The following is a 24,323-nucleotide window of genomic DNA, read 5'->3' as shown; positions in this document are numbered from 1 at the left end:
TTAATGCTTCCTCCAAGTTATCCCTGTTCATGGCGAATTATGGGTTTCAACCATCCTTGTTGCCCGATTCATTCATGTCTCAGGTTATTCCGGCTTTGGAGGAGCATCTCCGGCAACTCCGTTCCACGTGGGTGCAGATTCAGGATTACCTTCATCGTTCTATGCAGCGCCAAAAGTTCCAGGCTGATCGTAGGCGTTTGCCCGCACCTTCCTACCAGGTTGGTGAGTGAGTTTGGCTGTCCTCCCGCAACTTGAACTTTCATGTGCCTTCCAATAAATTGGCTCCCTGTTATGTTGGTCCTTTTCGAATACTTCGACGGGTTAGTCCTGTGGCCTACGCTCTTGACCTTCCTCCTGCTATGCGCATCTCCAATGTTTTTCATGTCTCCCTCTTGAACCCATTTTTTGTAATCGGTTTACCACTGTGTTGCCTCGTCCCCGTCCTATCTTTGTTGACAACCATGAGGAATATGAGGTCAGCAGCATTATTGACTCTTGTATGTCCAGGGGCCGTGTACAGTATTTGGTTCACTGGAGGGGCTACGGTCCGGAGGAGTGTTCTTGGGTTCCCTCCTCTGATGTTCATGCTCCCGCCCTCCTCCATGCCTTCCATGCCTGTTTCCCCAATAAGCCTTTTGTCCTCCCGCGGAGGAGGGGTCGTTGAGGGGAGGGTACTGTCAGTGTTTTTTCCCTGTTTTGTTTGCCATGTGCTGCTGGGAGCCATTTTACTCACCTCTCTTCCTGACTATGGTGCATTGTGGGGGATGCTGCTCATTTCCTGCACTTCCTTTTATGGCCAGACTGGTGTGCATCATCCATGTGAGACAGGATGCAGTCTCAGAATTGTGATGTCATCACTTATTATTAATAGGGCCTCTGTTCAGTATGCTTTGCCTTTGCGTTGTCTCAGACCTGTTTGTGAGAGTTCCTGTGTATTACCTGGCTGCCTGACGTCCTTCCTGGTTCCTGATCCCTGGCTTGTTCCTGACTCCAGCTCGTCTGACTATTCGCTTTGGCTCCTGACTCGGCTCGTCTGACTACCAGCTCTGGTTTTGACTCCTGGCTTGTTATTTGACTTGTGGACTTTTTATTGCTTTATTTTTTTGCTATTAATAAAGGTGTGATTATTTTTGCACTTCTCGTCTCAGTCTGATTTCTGGCACCCTGACAAAAACTCATAACTAAACTGTTAAAAAGTGCACTAAACACCCATAAACTACCTATTAACCCCTAAACCGAGGTCCTCCCGCATCGCAAACACTATATTAAACTAATTAACCCCTAATCTGCCACTCCCGACATCGCCGCCACTATACTAAAGTTATTAACCTCTATTCCCCCGCACACCAACAAAAAAGGGCATTTAGCTCTTTTGCATAGTCCTGAAAGGGCATTTAGCTCTTTTAAGAAAAGCCCAAACCCTAAACTAAAAAAAAAAAACCCCCAAAAAGTTTAAAAAATCCTAACACTAACCCCCGAAGATCCACTTACAGTTCCTGAAGTCCGGACATCTAGGCGGCAATAGGTCTTCATCCCAGTGGCTCCATCTTCATCCAGGTGGCATCTTCATCCATCGCGGGACCGGCATCTTCTTCATCCCTGCGGAGGCAGATCAGCGATGCACGGAGGCAGAGGCCCAGGCGAAGGTCCAAGGCGGAGGTCCATTACTCCCACGTGGAGGTCCTCTTCATGCGATCGTCCGCCGCACACTGAGGATTGAAATGCAAGGTACCGCTTTTATACTGGGGGTACCATTGCATTCCTATTGGCTGAAAAATTTGAATCAGACAATAGGAATTAGGGCTGCTAAAATCCTATTGGCTGTTCAAATCAGCCAATAGAATTTAAGTAGTTCTCATTCTATTGGCTGATTTGAATCAGTATAAAAGCAGTACCTTGCATTTCAATCCTCAGTGTGTTGCGGCCGATCGCATGAAGAGGTCCTCCACTGTAAGTGGATCACATGAAGAGGACCTCCACGTCGGATCTCCGCCTGGACCTCCACCTTGGACCTTCACCTGGACCTTTGCCTGGACCTCTGACTCCGCGCATCGCCGCTCCACCTCCGCAGGGATGAAGAAGTTGCCGGTCCCGCGATGGATGAAGATGGAGCTGCCTGGATGAAGATGCCACCTAATTGAAGATGGAGCCGCCGGGATGAAGACCTCTCACCGCCTAGATGTCCGGACTTCAGGAACTGTAAGTGGATCTTCGGAGGTTAGTGTTAGGATCTTTTAAACTTTTTGGGGTGGGTGTTTTTTAGTTTAGGGTTTGGGCTTTTCTTAGATGAAAATGCCCCCTGGATGAAGATGGAGCCGCCGGGATGATGATCGTTCAAGCGGGACTATCTTCAACAACTGTCAGTACCTAAAGAGGGGTTAGTGTTAGGTTTTTTAAGGGTTTTTTTTAGGTGTTTTTTTTTTTAGATTAGGGTTTGGGCACTCTTAAAAGAGCTAAATGCCCTTTTAAGGGCAGCAAAAGAGCTGAATGCCCTTTTCAGGGCAATGGGTAGATTAGGTTTTTTTAGATAGTTTTTTTTATTTTTTGGGTTTGGGGGGTGGGGGTTTGTAATGTTAGTGGGTTTTTGTATTTTTTTTTTCAGAAAAAGAGCTGATATCTTTAGGGCAATACCCTACAAAAGTTAGGTTTAGGGTTAGGTTTAGGGGTTAATAGTTTATTTCATTGTAGTGATGTGGGAGACCAGAGGTTTAGGGGTTCATAGCTTTATTTAGTGGCAGCGATGTCGGGAAACGGCAGAATAGGGGTTAATAGCTTTATTATAGTGTGGGCGATGTTGGAGTGCGAGGGTATAGAGGTTAAAAACTTTAGTATTGTGACGGTGATATCGGGAGCGGCAGATTAGGGGTTAATAGATTTATTTAGGTGGCAGCGATATTGGGAGTGGCAGATTAGGGGTTAATAACATTATATAGGTGTCAGCGAGGTCGGGGGCAGCAGATTAGGGGTGTTTAGACGTGGGGTTTATGTTAGGGTGTTAGGTTTAAATGTAACTTTTTTTCCCCATAGACATCAATGGAGCTGCGTTACAGAGCTTTTTATTCTGCTATCGCAGGTGTTAGGTTATTTTCTAACCTGCTCTCCCCATTGATGTCTATGGGGAAAGTGTGCATAAGCACGTCAAAACAGCAAACAGCGCTTGTATTTTGTGTGGTATGGAGCTCAATGCAACCATATCGCACGCACAAGCTGGCTGTTTAAAAACTTGTAATGACTACTCTATAGAGAGTGAAATAACGCAACTTTTGTTAAAGTCCCTATAGCGCGCATAACTCGTAATCTACCTGAATGTCTCTTAAACAATGTTTGCTGGCAAGTATCCCAAATGTAATTCTATCATTTGTTGATGGTTATATTCCTTATATGGCTCAGGCTTTAAAAAATTAAACGTTTCCAATCTGAGGTTATTTTCGGGCAATACCTATTTTGTTATTCAGTGGTACTGTATGTGGTTTGTAACAATCTCTCTTAAATTGCTAATATAGTGCTTACAGTTCAATAATACCTTCAATGTAATTCTGTGTTTGGTTTTTTTATCCGTTGCTCCTTTGGAAGAAATGTCACGATCCACGTGACCTGCAGTTAACCAATCATAAAGCTATTTGGTCTCCTGTGTAGCATGCAGTGACCAACCAAATTTCCTTGAGCGCTCAAAGATTCCACATTCAAAATGTGAAGATATTTTTCTTGTGGGCAGTGGCTATATATGTCACCCTCCTCCTGTTATGCTAGGGTAAAAATAAAATTTCCAATGATCAGATTCAGCAAACTACGCGTTTCGGCTGTAAAGACTTTATCATGATCTTGGTTGTTACTAACAAATAAGTCTGGCCATTGTCTTCATAGTAAATATTTAAGAGACATTGTTACAAATATCTACACCCAAATAGGAAACCTTGTCGAGAAAATAATTGTATTGTCTAAAAGAGACCCTTTGAGTCTATTAACGGATACCTATGAGGTTATTTTAGTTTTCTTTTTTTTCCCTTTTCCTTTTCTTCTTTTCATGTCTTAGGGCCCGTTGATCTAAAGTTCTCTGGGCTGGCGAGATTATTAAAGAAGGCTCGCCAATACTTCTATTTCCCTGGTGGAATCATCTAAAGTCACTTTTTACCCTCAAAACAGGGTGTCTCGCTAAGGGGCGTATACTGCATTTTCATATGAAATGTGCACAATAATTTGTGATTTAAACATCATACAAATCAAATAATTAAACCATTTAAACAAAAATAAGCAGGAATAATTGTATTGTTAAGGTGCATCAAAATTTTAACAAAATTGTTCACCAAAAAGCGTAATTTATAAAAAAAATTGTAAATTTCTATGCACATTACACAGAATTAAATTGTATTAAAGGGACATTCCGGTCAAAATTTAAATGCACATAGATTAATTACTTTTTTAAATAGAAACATATTTGCAATATACAGGTATTGGCAAAAATGCTTCTATAAAAAGTTATCCCTGTTTTAGTGTTACCTTTTTTCTCTGTACGTGCATGTGAAGCATAGCTAGATATTCTCAGGGCACCAACATTTGAAATGCTGCAGCTGCTCGGAGCACCAGTGGGTCTTGTATCATGTTAACAATTAACACATTGAGTCATTACAAGATGGTACAAACGCCTTAGGTTTTCCGAGCTAGTGCTGTGTTTAAAATGCTGGTGCACGGTGCATACTTAAAAACACTTTTGAAACAGCTACAACTTTTCTTAGAAACATTTTTGCTAATTCATGTATGTTACAAAAATGTTTTTATGCAAAACTGAAATGCATCCACATGGATTCCAATTTTGTCTGGAATGTCCCTTTTTTAACTACAGGTATGCACAGTGGAAATTGGATGTGCAAAAAAAAAAAGCAAGAACTTTGTACTTAGAAGTACAAAATACAGAGATGTCTCCTATAATAAGTAATGGAGAAGACCGGAAGTGGCGGAGACATGATCGGGTGGATCGAGTAACAGCTCTAGAGGGATAGAGCTAAGCCTCATGTACACACCACGCAGCAAGCAATTCCTTTGGGCCGTACACCATTTGGCGTCCGCCGGATCCTTATGCTCAAGGCTATAGCAGCTTGCAAGCAGTGCTTCATTAGATATTTTGGGAGCAGCTGCAGTTCCAGTCTCGGTATAGGAGAACGAAGGGCCCCGGCCTAGGCCTATCTGGTCAGCATTTGCCTCACCTAACCCTACATCCCACTAAGGGTGGTGCCTTTCAAGATCCAAGTAACACGGGAGGTAACCCGAGTCACACTCACCCTTCAACAGGGGTAGTGACAACTAAAGTTAGAACTGCAGTCAGAGGGTGGCTGGAGCAGCAGTAAAGGAACGCTGGGCGATTGTGTGGGCCTCAGAGATAGAGTTCTCAGGAAGGCCAACAAACAGATGCACATGTGCCCTGCTCACACAGCGACTTGAATCGACTCTCTAACTCCAACTGCGGGAAATCTATAAGATTTAGGCCCAAACGGAGACAGCAGATCCTAAGCACCTGGTGGATGAACTGAGTGGTATGAATAGACACAGGCACGGAGTATCCAGGGACAGCTGATAATCAAAACTAACACCCAGAAGCATCGTAAGAGATGGCATTGGGGGTCTTGAAATGCTGCGTACATGCACAGGTGCAAAAGTTCACAGACACAAAGCAGCCAATAGGAAGTCATCACTGCCTTGGTATGGCGTAACTCTGTTCGTATGCCCGGCAAACATGCACCAAAGGCAATTCACTACCAGCAGGCCAGCAGAAACCGCACCCACAGTAGTAAATCCCTGGTCCTCAAGTGAGAATGGAGAAGTTGTTATACTCATCACTTGGGAACACAAAATACCATGATTGCACGCTAAGGTAACATATATATGTGGCTATTGCAGTAAGGCTTAAAGAAAATCGCCTGTCTGAAGGAGTATACATCTTATTGAACTAAGGTACATTTAAGTATTTTTTCCTGAAAGTATACTGAGCTGGGTCTATAAAGCGGACTGTCAGAAAGAAAGTATTTAGCTGATTTCAATATACCCTTATAGCAGGGGATTCTAAGTCTGCATAGTCTATGTAATCTATAATCAGGCGGACTGTTGGGCCCATGGAGTTGTCATGTAAAAGGTGAGATATCATTGGAAGCTATGTGCACAGATATCATACTGACTAATTTATTCACAAGTAGATAGAAGTTGTGCGTTCGTCTTTTAACGCTGAAAAAATGGTAAGTTCAGCGTTAAAACAGCAACGCAGCCATTTCAAGTCTTGTCGGTATAGCGGACAAGCCTTTTAGCCTGTAATGCAACGTTAGTCCCGCACTCATAAAAATGACGTTTTTTTCATGGGAATTCCATAGCGCTGCCATTACGAGTTTTGCGATGAGGTTAAAAAGCTTGTGTTACACCCTATAATGACACGATCCGTACCGCCATCTGAGAGCAGTAGTTATGAGTTTTACACAACAAAACTGTAACATAAAACTCATAACTAAAGTGTTACAAAGTACACTAACACCCATAAACTACCTATTAACCCCTAAACCGCCGCCCTCCCGCATCGCAAACACTATTTAAATATTATTAACCCTAATCTGCCATCCACCCACATCACCCCCACTATACTAAAGTTATTAACCCCTATTCCGCCGCTCCCCGACACCGCCGCAACTATAATAAATCAGCCAATAGATAGAATTTTAGAAGCTCTCATCCTATTGGCTGTTTTGAACAGCCAATAGGATTTTACTAGCTCTCATCCTATTGGCTGATTTGATTTTCCAAAATCAAATCTGCCAATAGGAATGCAAGGGATGCCATTTTGAAAAGGCTCCCTTGCATTGAAGATTCAGTATACAGCAGCGACCGTATAAAGAGGATGATCTGCGGCGGATGTCTTCAGGATGGACCTGCTCCGCGCCACAAGGATGAAGATACCGTCTGGATGAAGATAGAAGGAGCCGCTTGGATGGATGAAGACCTTGCCACCTCTATGAAGACCTCTTGCCGGCTGGATGTCCAAGCTTCAGGAACTGTAAGTGGATCTTCAGGGGTTAGTGTTAGGATTTTTTAAACTTTTTGGGTGTTTTTTTTTTGTTTAGGGTTTGAGCTTTCCTCATGGCAAGCAAAAGAGCTGAATGTCCTTTTAAGGGCAATCCCCATACAAATGCCTTTTCAGGGCAATGGGTAACTTAAGATTTTGTTAGAGTTAGGTTTATTTTGGGGGGTTGGTTGGGTGGTGGGTTTTACTGTTGGGGGGTCTTTGTTTTTTTTTTTTTTTACAGGTAAAAGAGCTGATTTCTTTGGGGCAATGCCCCACAAAAAGCCCTTTTAATGGCTATTGGTAGTTTATTGTAGGCTAGGGTTTTTTTTTATTTTGGGTGGGCTTTTTATTTTTATAAGGCTATTAGATTAGGTATAATTCTTTTTTATTTTTGATAATTTTGTTTGTTATTTTTCGTAATTTAGTGTTTGTTATTTTTTCTAATTTAGTATTTTTTATTTTTTGTAATTAGATACTCTTGCCTAGATTACGAGTCTTGTGTTAGGGTTAAAAAGCACCGTTGAGAGTTTCCAACGCTGCTTTTCAATGCCCACTGGTATTACGAGTTTTGCAGGTACAGGTGTACCTCTCACTTTTTAGGCGCGACTCTAAGATACCGCAAATCCACTTATGTCAATTGAGTATCCTATATTTTCAATGGGATTTTCCTAATGCCGGTATTACGAGTCTTCCTCAAAGTGAGCAGTACACCCTCTACCTCCAAGATCCCTAATGCATTTGAAAGTCAGTAGTAAAGAGTTTTATGGGCTAACGCCGTAGCATAAAACTCTTAACTAAAGTGCTAAAAAGTACACTAACACCCATAAACTACCTATTAACACCTAAACCGAAGTCCCCCCACATTGTAAACACTAAAATAAAAATTTTAACCCCTAATCTGCCAAACCGGACATCGCTGCCACTATAATAAATATATTAACCCCTAAACTGCTGCACTCCTGCCTCGCAAACACTATTTAAATATTATTAACCCCTAATCTGCCATCCCTAACATTGCCAACACCTACCTACATTTATTAACCCCTAATCTGCCGCCCCCAATGTCACCGCCACTATATTAAATGTATTAACCCCTAAACCTAAGTCTAACCCTAACACCCCCCTAACATAAATATAATTTAAATAAATCTAAATAAAATTACTATCATTAACTAAATTATTCCTATTTAAAACTAAATACTTACCTATAAAATAAACCCTAAGATAGCTACAATATAACTAACAGTTACATTGTAGCTATCTCAGGGTTTATTTTTATTTTACAGGCAACTTTGTATTTATTTTAACTAGGTACAATAGTTATTAAATAGTTATTAACTATTTAATAACTACCTAGCTAAAATAAGTACAAATTTACCTGTAAAATAAAACCTAACCTAAGTTACAATTAAACCTAACACTACACTATAATTAAATTAATTACCTAAATTAAATTAATTAAATTAAATAAAATAAACTAAAGTACAAACCCCCCCCCCCACTAAATTACAGAAAATAATATAATAATTACACGTTTTTTAAACTAATTCCACCTAATCTAATCCCCCTAATAAAATAAAAAAGCCCCCCAAAATTAAAAAAAATCCCTACCCTATACTAAATTACAAATAACCCTTAAAAGGGCTTTTTGCGGGGCATTGCCCCAAAGTAATCAGCTCTTTAACCTGTAAAAAAAATACAATACCCCCCAACATTAAAACCCACCACCCACACACCCAACCCTACTCTAAAACCCACCCAATCCCCCCTTAAAAAACCTAACCTTTTAAGGGCTATTTGCAATTTAGTATAGGGTAGGGATTTTTATTGTTTGGGGGGGCTTTTTTATTTTATTAGGGGGATTAGATTAGGTGTAATTAGTTTAAAAAACTTGTAATTATTTTATTATTTTCTGTAATTTAGTGTTTGTTTTCGTACTTTAGATAATGTTATTTAATTGTATTTAATTGTAGTTAATTTAGGGAATTAATTTAATTATAGTGTGGTGTTAGTATAACTTAGGTTAGGTTTTAGCTAGGTAGTTATTAAATAGTTAATGTTACAGAAGCATTAGTTATTTTGTTGTGAAGAGCTTATTTCCCAGCAGCAATGCCTGAACCAGCAAGCCAGCGCCTAAGAAGGGCTCCAAGAAAACCGTAACAAGTATCATTTCATAAAGAGTTAACTCTTTTTTTTCAGCTTTTAGAAACTATTGCCTAAATACACATTTTTGCTGGCCTCAGCTCTAAGTTTAGGGATAACCAATCCCATTGTCTAATCACCTCTGGAGCCAGACTGCTAATTGATAAGATGAACTTGTAAACTTGTTATCTTAAGTACTGTAATCCTATTGTGGCCTGTCAAAGGACAGTGCTCTCTATCTAAATGTGTGATGGGGGATTTTGTGCTTCCCCCCCCTCTCCCCCTGGGAGTGCCCTGTGTGCATGTAACCTTAATAAAAAGCAGGCTGGGCATCCCAGTGCTGAGTTCTTGTTTGACCCTCAATCGCAGCGTTGACTCGTTTTTGTGGGCAGAAGGGTATCCTAGCTGTACTACTGCTACGGGAGATTATTCTATATTTGCGAGACTCATATAGAATACTATGGAAAGCAGCTTCTCCCCTCTTTAGCAATAGGGATCCAGGCTACTAAGCGGTCCATCTCTCAGCGAGACTAAGGGTAACCGTAACATTTGGCGGCAGCGGCGGGATTTTCCTGGATTTCCTAGGAGAGATACAGAACGGATGGAGAGCGCTTACGAAAAATTGAAGCGTACAACCCTAAAGGATTTACTTGAAAGCAGAGGGGGGTACGCCAGCAACCGGCCGAGGAGAGAGCTGATCGCAGAATTGAACGAACTGGATCAGAGCTTCACAATGGCGGAAACACCGACCACGATTAGTGACGAAAAAACCAGGATTGTTCGGGAAAGGCTCTCATTATACGGGCCGAACCCCTCAATGGAATTGGTACAGCAGTTGATGGCGGAGGCGGACGAGGATATACGAGAGACTCGAGCCCACAAACTCAACCTAGCGAACGCACACCGCAATGCTGTAGCCCCGCAGGTAATCATCCCTGTCGAAAATGCTGGGAGGCCCAAGATACCCTATACGGCATTTCGACCCTTTCTAGAGAGCGAGACAGGGATTGATGAATATTTGGCGGACTTCGAAAGGCAATGTGCCCTGCACCAGATTCCCAACAGAGAGTGGCCCACGATATTGTCTGGGAAACTATCCGGGCGAGCCCTGGAAGCCTTTCGTACTCTGGGTGCTAAGGAAGTGACACAGTATGAGCTAGTTAAGGAGACACTGTTGCGACGGTACGCTGTAACTCCGGACACGTATCGCCGACAGTTTCGGGGCACGGAAAAGAAGCCTAACGATACCCATATGGAATGGGCGCACCGAATGCGGAGAGCGGCAAATCACTGGCTGAGCGGAAGTAAAGCGGTGACTGGGGAGGAAATTTTACAATTGTTTCTCTTAGAACATTTTTATAATGGCATGGAACAGCAAGGGAAGGAATGGCTGCGAGACAGGCGGCCTTCTACCTTAGAAGAAGCAGCCAAATTGGCCGATGAACATTATGACTCCCGTCTTCACGAACCCATGAACTACCGAGCTCCAGCATGGGTCGAACCCAGAGAGGTTTACCGTGCACCCCCTCGTGCTGAATTCCAAGCCCCGGTGCCCACAGGGCCCGTCCGACACTCAGGACCACCCAATAACAGCTCTGAGCGTCACAGACCGACTTGCCACCGATGCAAGCAACCAGGGCATTTCATGGCTAGCTGCCCCCTTAATACGCACCAGACACCCAGGAATTACAATTACCCCTCTGGGTCCTATCGTCCGGCCCGGGCCCTCTGTGTTAACCAAGAGGCCCCTATGGAGGGATATGTGGGGCCGCTTCATGAGGCAGACCCTGTATATGCTGCCTCAGATAACCGCCAGCACCATCGGCAGAGGGTATGGCTCGAGGGGCGATCTACCGAGGGATTGCGAGACACAGGGGCTACTATCACGCTGGTACAGAGTCATTTGGTGCCAGAGCACAAGCGATCCGGACAGACTGTGGCCGTTAGAGTGGCGGGGGGGGATGTGTACAAAATTCCAACAGCTAAAGTGCATCTTGATTGGGGAGCGGGAAAGGGGGCTGTGAACGTGGGCCTAATGGATAATTTACCTGCCGAAGTACTACTGGGCAACGATTTGGGCCCCATGACTTCTGCCTATGCTCCAGTATGCAACAACGAGGCGGACCCAGTGACTACACGGGCCCAAGCCCGGACGGAGCGAGAGCTCTCACCAGTGCGGGAGACACAGGTAAGACCTACCCCGACCTTGCCTGACAGGTTAGGCCCCATACCCTGGGACACCCCAGATGCTTTCGAGGCAGAGTCTAAGACTGACCCGACCTTACAAAAGTACCAGGAACGAGCAGAGACCGGAGGGGGCGGGGCAGATAACGAAACATTCTTATGGGAAAAAGGGAAACTATACCGCTGGACAGAGAAAAGGGGACAGCGTAGGCGACAGCTGGTAGTGCCCCACAAATACCGTCAAGAAATCCTCAAAATAGGCCACGACATCCCCTTAGCAGGCCACCTAGCCGTTACCCGTACCCTACACCGCATTACTCACACGTTCTTTTGGCCAGGGGTGCACGCTGACGTTAGAACTTACTGTAACACCTGCGATGTGTGTCAACGAGTAGGAAGGCGAGGCGATCACCCTAAAGCCCAGCTAGTAAATATGCCCATTGTAGAGGAACCCTTCAGCCGGGTTGCTATTGACCTAGTGGGACCACTGGCTACCCCTAGTCCCTCCGGTAAGCGCTACATTCTTACCGTAGTGGACTACGCTACCAGGTACCCAGAGGCTGTCGCCCTATCCAACATACAAGCGGATACGGTAGCGAATGCACTAGTACAGGTGTTCTCCCGGGTAGGATTTCCAAAAGAAATCCTATCCGACCGAGGCACCCAATTTACGGCTGAATTAACCCAACAACTCTGGCAGGTTTGCAAAATTAAGTCCCTCCTGAGCTCCCCATACCACCCCCAGACGAACGGGCTGTGTGAGAGGTTCAATGGGACCCTCAAGCAAATGCTCAAGACGTTCACTCAGAAATACCGAGACTGGGAACGCTTCCTGCCGCACCTCCTATTTGCTTATCGGGAGGTGCCCCAGGAAACGACAGGGTTCTCTCCCTTCGAGTTGCTCTACGGAAGAAAGGTACGGGGACCCCTAAACCTGATCCGGGAGCACTGGGAGGGAGAGATGGAGGCTGACGGTGTCCCCATTGTGCCATACGTGCTGGAACTCAGGGACCGAATGGAGCAATTAGCCAAATCCGTGCGGGCTAATCTCCAGTTGGCCCAGAGAAGACAGAAAGTATGGTACGATCGGGGGGCCCGAAAGAGAATCTTCACCATAGGACAAAAGGTGTTAGTACTTAAGCCGGTGAAGACAGACAAATTGCAGGCGTCCTGGCAGGGTCCCTACCAGATCGTAGAGAAAAGGGGAGACACCACTTATGTGATAGCTAGCTGCCATGACAACAATCTTAGAAAGACATTCCATGTAAACATGCTCAAGGAATATTTTGAGCGACCAGAGAACGTGACGGCCGTATGTTGTTCCCCTCAGGAAGACCCCGACAGTTTACCCATTCCAGACCTATTAGAAAAGAGTCTCCCCACAGGTATAGTGGCGCAGGTTCAGATAGGGGACCGACTTAGCCCCACTGAAAGGGAGCAGCTCAACCAACTCCTCCAGTCCAAACACCTCACCTTCTCCCCGAAGCCAGGGTACACTACTTTAACCACCCACCAGGTAGATACTCCGGGACAAGCTCCCTTGCGCCAGGCTCCGTACCGAATCCCCGAAGCAGTTAGGACAGGAATGAAGAAGGAGATCGATGAGATGCTCCAGCTCAGGGTAATTGAGCCCTCCGATAGTCCATGGGCCTCCCCAGTTGTCTTGGTGCCCAAGAAAGATGGGACCACCCGGTTCTGTGTAGACTATCGGAGGCTCAATGAAAATACTGTGACGGACGCTTACCCTATGCCCAGGGTAGACGAGCTACTCGATCGTATAGCCAGGGGAAATTACCTGACCACTATTGACCTCTGCAAAGGTTACTGGCAGATTCCCCTGGCCCCGGAGGCTATCCCCAAGTCGGCATTCGTCACCCCATTCGGCTTATATCAGTTTAGGGTAATGCCGTTTGGGATGAAGAATGCCCCAGCTACATTCCAGCGCTTGGTGGATAGGCTCCTGGATGGCTTCCAGAGTTTTGCTTGCGCCTACCTGGACGACATAGCGATCCACAGTGAGTCCTGGGAGGACCACTTAGCTCATGTGGGAATGGTTCTGGATCAGATCCGGGCTGCTGGCCTGACTCTGAAGCCAGAAAAATGCCACTTTGGGATGGCCGAGGTACAGTACCTGGGTCACCGGGTGGGGTGTGGAAAGCAGCGACCAGAGCCGGCCAAAATAGAAGCTGTCGCCAATTGGCCCACCCCCATCACTAAGACTCAGGTCCTAGCCTTCCTGGGCACGGCAGGGTACTATAGACGGTTCGTACCAGACTACAGCACACTTGCCAAACCCCTGACTGACTTGACCAAGAAGAACTTACCTCGACAGGTCCTGTGGTCTCCCCACTGTGAAACGGCTTTCCAGGCTCTCAAAAATGCTCTAATTAACGCTCCTGTCTTGGCGGCCCCAGCCCTTAACAAACGTTTTATCGTCCATACAGACGCTTCCATGTTCGGGCTGGGAGCTGTCCTTAGCCAAGTAGGCGAAGATGGAGGGGAGCATCCAGTTGCCTACATCAGCCGGAAGCTCCTGCCCCGCGAAGTCAGCTATGCAGCGGTCGAAAAGGAGTGTTTGGCTTTGGTGTGGGCATTAAAGAAATTGACTCCCTATTTATATGGTCAGGAGTTCACTCTGGTCACCGACCATAACCCGTTGGTGTGGCTGAACCGGGTCTCTGGAGATAACGGCAGGCTATTACGTTGGAGCTTATCGTTGCAACCCTTCAATTTCACCATTACTTACAGACCTGGGAAACAGAATGGCAACGCCGACGGGTTGTCCAGACAAACAGACCTCAGCCCCGCATAACCAGCGGTCTGGACAGCCTTAGTCTGCCCCGAAAAGGGGTCAGACCGTGTCTGCCAGAGTGTTCCACAGAAAGGGAGCACTGTTACAGAAGCATTAGTTATTTTGTTGTGAAGAGCTTATTTCCCAGCAGCAATGCCTGAACCAGCAAGCCAGCGCCTAAGAAGGGCTCCAAGAAAACCGTAACAAGTATCATTTCATAAAGAGTTAACTCTTTTTTTTCAGCTTTTAGAAACTATTGCCTAAATACACATTTTTGCTGGCCTCAGCTCTAAGTTTAGGGATAACCAATCCCATTGTCTAATCACCTCTGGAGCCAGACTGCTAATTGATAAGATGAACTTGTAAACTTGTTATCTTAAGTACTGTAATCCTATTGTGGCCTGTCAAAGGACAGTGCTCTCTATCTAAATGTGTGATGGGGGATTTTGTGCTTCCCCCCCCTCTCCCCCTGGGAGTGCCCTGTGTGCATGTAACCTTAATAAAAAGCAGGCTGGGCATCCCAGTGCTGAGTTCTTGTTTGACCCTCAATCGCAGCGTTGACTCGTTTTTGTGGGCAGAAGGGTATCCTAGCTGTACTACTGCTACGGGAGATTATTCTATATTTGCGAGACTCATATAGAATACTATGGAAAGCAGCTTCTCCCCTCTTTAGCAATAGGGATCCAGGCTACTAAGCGGTCCATCTCTCAGCGAGACTAAGGGTAACCGTAACAGTTAATATCTATTTAATAACTATTGTACCTAGTTAAAATAAATACAAAGTTGCCTTTAAAATAAAAATAAACCCTAAGCTAGCTACAATGTAACTATTAGTTATATTGTAGCTAGCTTAGGGTTTATTTTATAGGTAAGTATTTAGTTTTAAATAGGAATAATTTAGTTAATTGTAGTAATTTTATTTAGATTTATTTAAATTATATTTAAGTTAGGGGGTGTTAGGGTTAGGGTTAGACTTAGATTTAGGGGTTAATATATTTATTATAGTGGCGGCGATATTGGGGGCGGCAGATAAGGGGTTAATAAATGTAGTTAGGTTGCGGTGACATTGGGGGCGGCAGATTAGGGGTTAATAATATAATGCAGGTGTCGGTGATGTTGGGGGCTGCAGATTAGGGGTTAATAAGTGTAAGATTAGGGGTGTTTAGACTCGTGGTTCATGTCAGGGTTGTTAGGTGTAGACATAAAATGTATTTCCCCATAGGAATCAATGGGGCTGTGTTAGGAGCTGAACGCTGCTTTTTTGCAGGTGTTTTTTTTCAGCCGGCTCATCCCGATTGATTCCTATGGAGAAATCGTGCACAAGCACGTTTAGCCAGCTCACCGTTACCATAAGCAGCGCTGGTATTACAGTGAGATGTGGAGCTAAATTTTGCTCTCCACTCACTTTTCTGTGGCTAACGCCGGGTTTAAAAAAAGCCTGTAATACCAGCGTTGTCTGTAAGTGAGCGGTGAGCAGAAACTGCACATTAGCCCCTCACAGCTTTACCGACAAAACTCATAATCTACCCGTCTGTAATTTTTATAGTAGTGTTAGGATTTTTTTAATGTGTATTTTAGTTTTCTTTATTTGGTAGTTAGTTTAATTTTAGTTTAATAGTTATATTAGTTTAATTGTTAGTTTAATCTTAGTTTTTTTAATTTGACAGGCAAATTTTGGGAAATTGTAATTTTAATATAAAGTTAGGGGAGCGTTAGGTTTAGGGGTTTCTAGTTTAAATTAGTGTATTGCAATGTGGGTTAATAGGTTTATTATAGTGGCGGCCATGTTGGGGAGCAGTGGAATAGGGGTTAATGAATTTTCATAGTGGCTGCGATGTCGGGAGTGGCAGATTAGGGGTTAATAACTTTATTTAGGTGTTGACGATGTCTGGGCGGCAGATTAGGGGTGTTTAGACGTGGTTTTTATGTTAGGGTATTAGGTTTAAACGTAACTTTTTCCCCCATAGACATCAATGGGGCTGCATTATGGAGCTATTCATTCTGCGATCGCAGGTGTTAGGCTTTTTTCTAACACGCTCTCCCCATTGATGTCTATAGGTAAAGAGTGCATGAGCATGTCAAAACAGCGCTTGTATGTTGTGCGGTATGGAGCTTAACGCAACCATATTACACGCACAAGCCGGCTGTTTGAAAACTTGCAATGGCAGCACTATGAAGGGTGAAATAGGGCAACTTTTGTTGCGTTCGATAAATACCCACTATCGCGCATAACTTGTAATCTACCTAATAGGAAGCTATTGGTATCAATTGTATTGCTGTATGATAACCACATTGTAGACAACATTGAAATGGGTGATGTCGACCCCCCCTTCTTGTTGTCAAGAAATGCATTGCAAACCTTTGTCCCAATTCCTCAAAGGAATTGCCTTCAAAGTAATCTTAGCATATGGCACTCTCAAGTTTGAACGCCCATATATGGAGTTTGCTGCCCAAGATGTGTAATAAAGTTACAGAAACCCCCTAGGATGACACAGACCCCCTGTAGACAACAAACATCTAGTCTGAACTGATATTTGAATATCGAAAAAAATTCAGAGATTGTGGCCCTTATCATCTAAGTGTGAACTACCCCATACTGAGTTTAACTACACGAAGGTCAGACCTACGTCTCTATGGAAAACAACAGGAAAAAACAAATATCCTAACCTGTGCAATTAGAAAGCATAAGATTGAAACTTTAAAACGTAATTTCTTGTGTCTGATTTTCAAATATTTAATATGTGCCTCAGACTGTACAAATAATAGGTATAAATAAATGTATTTCAGAGTAATGCCTATATATGCTATATCAGATATTGTTTGCTGTGTTAAATAAATAACCACATATGTAAAATATTTAACCAACTTGTTTTAAAATGGATAACATATTCTTTTGTTTTTCAGACATCTGATGTACAAATTAGGTTCCAAATATGACTAGTAGTTACTGCAAAGTTTACTTCCAATTACATATAAGATATAAGATGGTGACTGGGAAATGAAATATATACCAGTATATCAAATGAATTGATATACAGATAAAGTCAGATATACATATATCTTTTATTGGTTTATACTACTAGTCCACTCATAAAAATGTAATTTTAAAATGCATCTTTTAAAATATTATAAGTGAAATACCTCATATTTAGTGTTGAAATACTCAGATTAAATAGTATTAAATGGTCCCATACATATTGGACATATTTGTTTGCTGATGCTGGAAATTATAAGTGTATTTTAATGAAAACTTTAATATATATATATATATATTAAACTGTTAGCAATATTTGCAAACAAAACTGTATTTCTATTGTCTGTCGCCCCCCCAATGGTTTGAACGAGAATTACAGCCAAAAGGGGCTGGCTATTACAAAAAAAACATACATTCCCAGTAAGCCAAGCTTCGGTTGAGGGCGTTAACAAAATTTCACCAATGATTATAGAGAAGAAGTAGGCTTTAATCACTTGATAAAAGTCTCATGCAAAAGGAAAAAAGGACATGCTGCTGAATTTTAACTGAGTGACGTAACTTTCTGCTGTGGACACAGTCTCTAAAAAACAAAATAGGTCCTAACCTTTTTATTTCCAGAATTGCAATACCTCTCATATGACGGTGAACGGATTTATCTGAAAACGCTGAAACTTTCAAATTGGTTTATTTGATGACGTATTAATGGTAGATTTTAGCAAATAAATTCTTTACAGCATAGTTAAACTATAGCTGTGAGTTATAAGGTAATTTATTCTTATAATTAATATTATTTAGACCAAGGTTAGTAAGTATACTGGTGTTAAATTTTAATATTTAGGAAGAATTTTTGTATTTTAATGCCATAATTTAATTGCAGCTATTGCAATATATTTTAGAATTTGTTTTATTGTGACTAAATAAGAGGCTGTTTCAGGCCAGATTAATTGGCATATAAATAGGCCAATTAAATTAAATTTGTGGGTTAAATAGTTTAGGTATACTTCATTTGTGATATTTTAATAAGCGCTTCATTGTAAGTAAGGTTAATTTTTAGAGATATATTTTATGAGCTGTTTTATATAGAAAATTATAACAGAATAAGCATATATAATTGATTCACAATCTAGTTTTTACATAAATATAATTTAAGGTGTCTATAAAGATAACTGATCAGAACAAAGGATTAAATATTAATATTTAATAATAATATTGTTGTCCAATTTATAGATATCTCAGTAGTGATATTTTGGAGTACACTGCAGAGATTTCATATCTTACTGAAGTGTATTGACAAAATTCTGTTATATTAATTGTAGATATCGCTGACAATAATTTTTTACTGCTATTAATTTTTAATATTCATATTTACAATACGTAACACATTAGAGGACACTGCTGAGATGTATCAACATAATTGGAGGTTACTGCTGAGATAATAATAAATAATATTGTAACCTAGTATATACAACATAATTGGAGGTACTGCTGAGATCATTATCCTTTATCACATTAATATAATAATAATATAATTTTGTAGTAAATAGAACTTATGATTAAAAAAATTAAATTTGTGTTCGTAAAATTTTATTAGTGTTTTAATTAACAAAATTCTAAGACAAAATAATAATGTCTGGTACTAGAAGTGAATCAAGTGAATCTATACATAGTATTGAAATATGTTCCCCAAAATCGCCCATTAGTCAGGCAGAAATGCTTAAAACAGAAGCCATTACTCACCTTAAAAATAGATTAAGTATTAAGGGAGAATTGCTTAAAACAGAAGCCATTACTCACCTTAAAAATAGATTAAGTATTAAGGGAGAATTAGATGCTTATATTAAGATGCTTAAGACTAAGGCCAAAAATATTACAAATAATATATGGTGTGGTGAAAGTAAAATATCTCAAGGGTTATTAAAATTTGGCCATCCTCAGAAGCCGAAAAAGTGCAACAAAATAATTTTCAAAACTTGGAGTTTGCTCATCTGAATGTGAATGATGAAATGTCCAATAAGATTGAAGGACAGAACTCACAATTTGAGCAATTGAGGGGTGAAAATTATTCCTTAAGACTAGTTGAGGAAGAGGCAGAATGAGTCCAGGATAAAATTGATGAGTTTGCCCAAAACATGGCCACCTTACAAAAGTATAACCTAAATCTAGTAGCCCAAATAGAAAGTTTAAATAAACAACTTACAGAGAGCCAGGGAGAAAATTTCTTATTAAGAGAGAAATATCATCAGGTTAAAAACCAGCAACAGAAGAGGTTAAGTGAACTAAAAAGGCAATATTGCAATAATAAAACCCCCTCCATTAATAGTGAAAATAATGAGGATAGTGCAGGTATTTTAAAAACTATAAAAGAATTTATGATAAATGAACTGCAGAACATTAGGGAACACATTTATACAAAGGTCCCCGATTGGCCCAAAATTACACTTCCCAAATAAGCAGCCATCTCATGTTTTAAATTCAGGGAATTCCTTCATATCAGAGGGGGAGAACAGCTATAATAGTGAGTCAGAGGGCAGAGTCAGCTACCCAGATAGCCCATATAATTCTAATATACATAAGGGATATCCCCATAGTAAAAGTAAGGCAGATAGGGGGCGCTCCAGCCCCCAAAATAAGGTCCCTAGGAAAACCCAAAATGCATCTAATAAGGTATATGACACCCCTAAAATAATTACTTTCTTAAGTGGTGCAGTACCTACATTTTCCAAAAAGGGAACCACTTCTATAATTGACCACTTAGAGGCCTATGAAAATGCTTTATCCATAATGAATGTTAATAGTCAGCAGTCAAAAATGTAATTTCTGCCCTGGGTATTTGAAGGTAAGCATCACAAATTATTTGCTTCACTAAAGTATATGAATATCCATTCCTAGAGTGAAACAAAGCAACAGTGCAAAAGGAGTTTGGTTTGGTTTTTATCGCACGACCGCTGCTGCTAAGGCGGCTGTATATGGTTTTAAATGTCAAAGCCCAATTAAATTCCTTTCTGCACTAAAATGTGCGTACAGTATGACTGAAGACTACCCCAAATTTGAGAGCTCAGAATTTGTGAATCTATTTTATGGCTAGAGATTTTGAGAGGAACTGCATATTGGACTGACAGATCAAAGAGAGTACAACGTTATACTCTATTCAGCAGTCCTGGTGAACAGGGAGTTAAAAGAGAATGAAGGCCCAGCCCTAAAATTGTGGCAGAAACTAGGGTGTCACCTAGCCCCCTCAATTTTGTGTCTAGAAAGAAAACTTATGTGGAGGTGGCCAGTGAAAACCGGCCTTCCCCACAAAGTTTTGACTCTACCCCTCCCCCACCAAGGGTTGAGGTGCAGAGAGAATATACTCAAAATGAGGGGCATACCCAGACAAATAGTTATCCCCAAAGAGATGAATACCCACAAGGTAATCGGTATCCCTGTAAAAATAAATACCAAAAGTGGCGAAAAAACTCTCAGGGTAACCAGACACCCCAAATAAATAGTGCTCCCCAAGATATTAACGCTGAACAAGTTGAACCCCAAAGACAACCACGTCAGAATTAGGAACAGTATCTATGATTCTGAGGGATCCCAAAGATCCAGGAATCAGTACCCTGAGATATCCATGGGTAAAAATAGTTTGTACAATCAAGTCAGTACACAGTTAAATCAAAATCAACTCAGTACGCAGTTAAATCAATTATGTACACTATTCACTAATATGAGTCAAGCTTTGATGGCTCAGCACCCTAATAATCGTTTTTTTGGGGTACAGCCAGTGGCCAGCAGTGGACCACAGGCACAGTCATAAATACTCAGGTATTACCTAAGAGAGGGGGGAGAGATATACCCAATGAAATAATCAATGTCAATAATGGTACTAATCATGTCCTCTCCCTACAGCCCAGATACAGGAGGCCTAGCTGTGATGTCAGGCAGCCTCAGCCTGGAAGCTCTAACAAACCTCTTCTTTTGCAGTTGTCCCCAAACCTTATTCCCACAGATGCAGTAAACAGGAACCCATCATCCCAATTATAGAGGAAGTGACCGGTAAGAGTGAAAATTCTTCTGCATCAGGTAAAGTGGTTGATACAGGTAAAACGTGGCGAAGCCCACAAATGTGTAAACATGCAAATTTTATGTGTGAAATGGAAGAAACTGCAGGGAGATATGTATTTTTAGAGAGATGAGCAATGGCACCACTCTTGTTACTTTGAGGGAACACTATATTTAAATGTATGGAATATAATCTAATATATAATTATATTATGTAATTGTGTATAGGTGCTGAGTATCAGAGAGAAACATATACAAGAACAATTCCAGCAAGAGAGCTGGACAGGATACTAACCGGAAAAGCACTCTACCCTCATACGTATGGGCTTAGTGTATATAGGTTTTAAAATATATCAACTTTATTAGTTTAATTTAAAAAGGGTTACACACATTAAAAACAGTTGCAGCAAGTAAAATTGGTTTTCAAACTAATGTAGTGAAAAGGGTGGATAGTTACAAATTCTTATCCTGAATTGATATCATGGATAGTAACTCCCACCTAAAGAGGATTTGTGGTAAATCTTAATGATAAAGGTATGTTTGTAATCTGCTGTGGGCTAACAACATATTGCTAGGTATTAATACCTTATAAGTTACGTGTTGTTTATACTTATATATACAAATTACTTGTTAGTATTTCCGTGGGTCACAATTAGAATATTGGTTGCTTCTCGACTAGAGGTATATCTCTGCCGTCATTTGTACAGCCCAATATCCAAAATGGAGCATGTGTATATAATTGAAACCACAGGAGTTACCGTGTAATCAAATGTTAAGTTACTGTGTAACCAACGACTCACCACTAACTTTGTATCGGTTGCTATTGATTAATTATAAAGTTACATATTGTATACTTTTGTTATAAGATTTTCAACACCCTCCAAAGGAGTGTAATACTTAGTGAGGAGGCTTATACAGATTACTTGTTAATGTGCCCATGGATAACAGAATATTTATTGCTCCACAGATTAGATTAGAGGTATATCTCCGCAGTCATATGTACAGCCCAATATCTAAAATGGAGCATATGTATATAAATGAAACCAGTGTAATACTTAGCTAGGAGGCTTATACAGGTTACTTGTTAGTGTGCCCATGGGTCACAGTTAGAATATTCATTGCTCCACAGATTAGAGATATATCTCCACCCTCATATGTACAGCCCATTATCTAAAATGAAGCTTATGTATATTAATGAAACCAAAGGAGTCACCGTGTATTCAAACGTTAAGTTACAATGTAACCAACGACTCACAACTAACTATCGGGCCCTCTACTCTTCTCTATTTATACTTCCTCGCTGGGTCAACTTATTAGTAGCTATGGCTTTAACTATCACCTCTATGCTGATGATACTCAGATCTACCTATCCACCCCTGCACTCTCTCCGTCTGTCCTTTCCCACATCAGCAGCTGCTTATCTGGCATTTCTTCCTGGATGGCCTCTCACCACCTAAAAATCAACATGTCCAAGACTGAGCTACTTCTAATCCCCCCAACTAATTCTACTCCAGTTTCTAACTTTACTATCACTGTCGATGACACCACTATCTCCCCATCACCCCAAGTCCGCTGCCTTGGAGTTACACTCGACTCCAATCTGTCCTTCATACCCCACATCCAATCGCTCTCTTCATCCTGTCGCAACCACCTACGCAATATCTCCAAAATTCGTCCTTTTCTGAGTGCTGAAACTACTAAACAGCTAATCCATTCCCTAGTAATTTCCCGGCTTGACTACTGTAACAACCTACTAACTGGCCTTCCTCTCTCCCGCCTCTCCCCCCTTCAATCCATCCTAAATGCCTCTGCTAGGCTAATCCACCTCTCCCGATGCTCTGTATCTGCCGCACCCCTCTGTGAGTCCCTTCACTGGCTCCCTATTCACAGCAGAATTAAATTCAAAATTCTCACTTTGACCTACAAAGCCCTTACCAATGCATCCCCCCCATACCTGTCCTCACTCAACAAATATACTCCAGCCCGTCCCCTAAGATCCAACAACGATCTACTCCTTGCCTCTTCTACCATCACCTCCTCTCATGCTAGACTACAGGACTTCTCTCGTGCGGCACCAACCCTCTGGAACGCACTTCCTCATGCTGTCAGACTTTCCCCCAACCTCTCCTCCTTTAAACGCTCCCTAAAGACCTTCTTGTTCAGGGAAGCCTATAACCAAATCAGTAGCTAATGAATTCCACTTGCCTAATAGTTGCCCTCATCTAACTTCACACTAACATCATTCCCACCTTTGCAGTCGCCACCTCCTGTTTCTCACCCTCCTACCCATTTAGATTGTAAGTTCCCACGGGAACAGGGCTCCCAATTCCTCCTGTATTTGTTTGTTAAATTTTGTCTGGTGTCTCATATTGTACTGTCCTTTTATCTTTGTTACCTATGAACAGCGCTGCGGAATCTGTTGGTGCTTTATAAATAAATAATAATAATAATAATAATCGGCTAGATTTAAAGTTTTGCGTTAGCCGTCAAAACCAGCGTTAGGGGCTACTAACGCTGGTTTTGGGCTACCGCTGGTATTTAGAGTCGTGTAGGTAAGGGTCTAACGCTCACTTTCCAGCAGCGACTTTTCAATACCGCAGATCCCCCTACGCCATTTGCGTATCCTATCTTTTCAATGGGATCTTTCTAACGCCGGTATTTAGAGTCTTGGCTGAAGTGAGCGTTAGAAATCTAACGACCAGACTCCAGCCGCAGAGAAAAGCCAGGAGTTAAGGGCTTTTTGGGCTAACCCCGGTTCATAAAGCTCTTAACTACTGTGCTCTAAAGTACACTAACACCCATAAACTACCTATGTACCCCTAAACCGAGGCCCCCCCACATCGCCGCCACTCTAATAAAAAATTTTAACCCCTAATCTGCCGACCGCACACCGCTGCAACCTACGTTATCCCTATGTACCCCTAATCTGCTGCCCCTAACACCGCCAACACCTACATAATATTTATTAACCCCTAATCTGCCCCCCCAACGTCGCCGCTACATTACCTACAATTATTAACCCCTAATCTTCCGACCGGACCTCGCCGCCACTATAATAAATGTATTAACCCCTAAACCGCCCCACTCCCGACTCAAAAACCCTATAATAAATAGTATTAACCCCTAATCTGCCCTCCCTAACATTGCCG

Source organism: Bombina bombina, chromosome 12, assembly GCF_027579735.1.
Source record: "Bombina bombina isolate aBomBom1 chromosome 12, aBomBom1.pri, whole genome shotgun sequence".
NCBI lineage: Eukaryota > Metazoa > Chordata > Amphibia > Anura > Bombinatoridae > Bombina > Bombina bombina.
The sequence above is the reverse complement of the archived record's forward strand: the minus strand, read 5'-3'. Positions refer to the sequence as shown.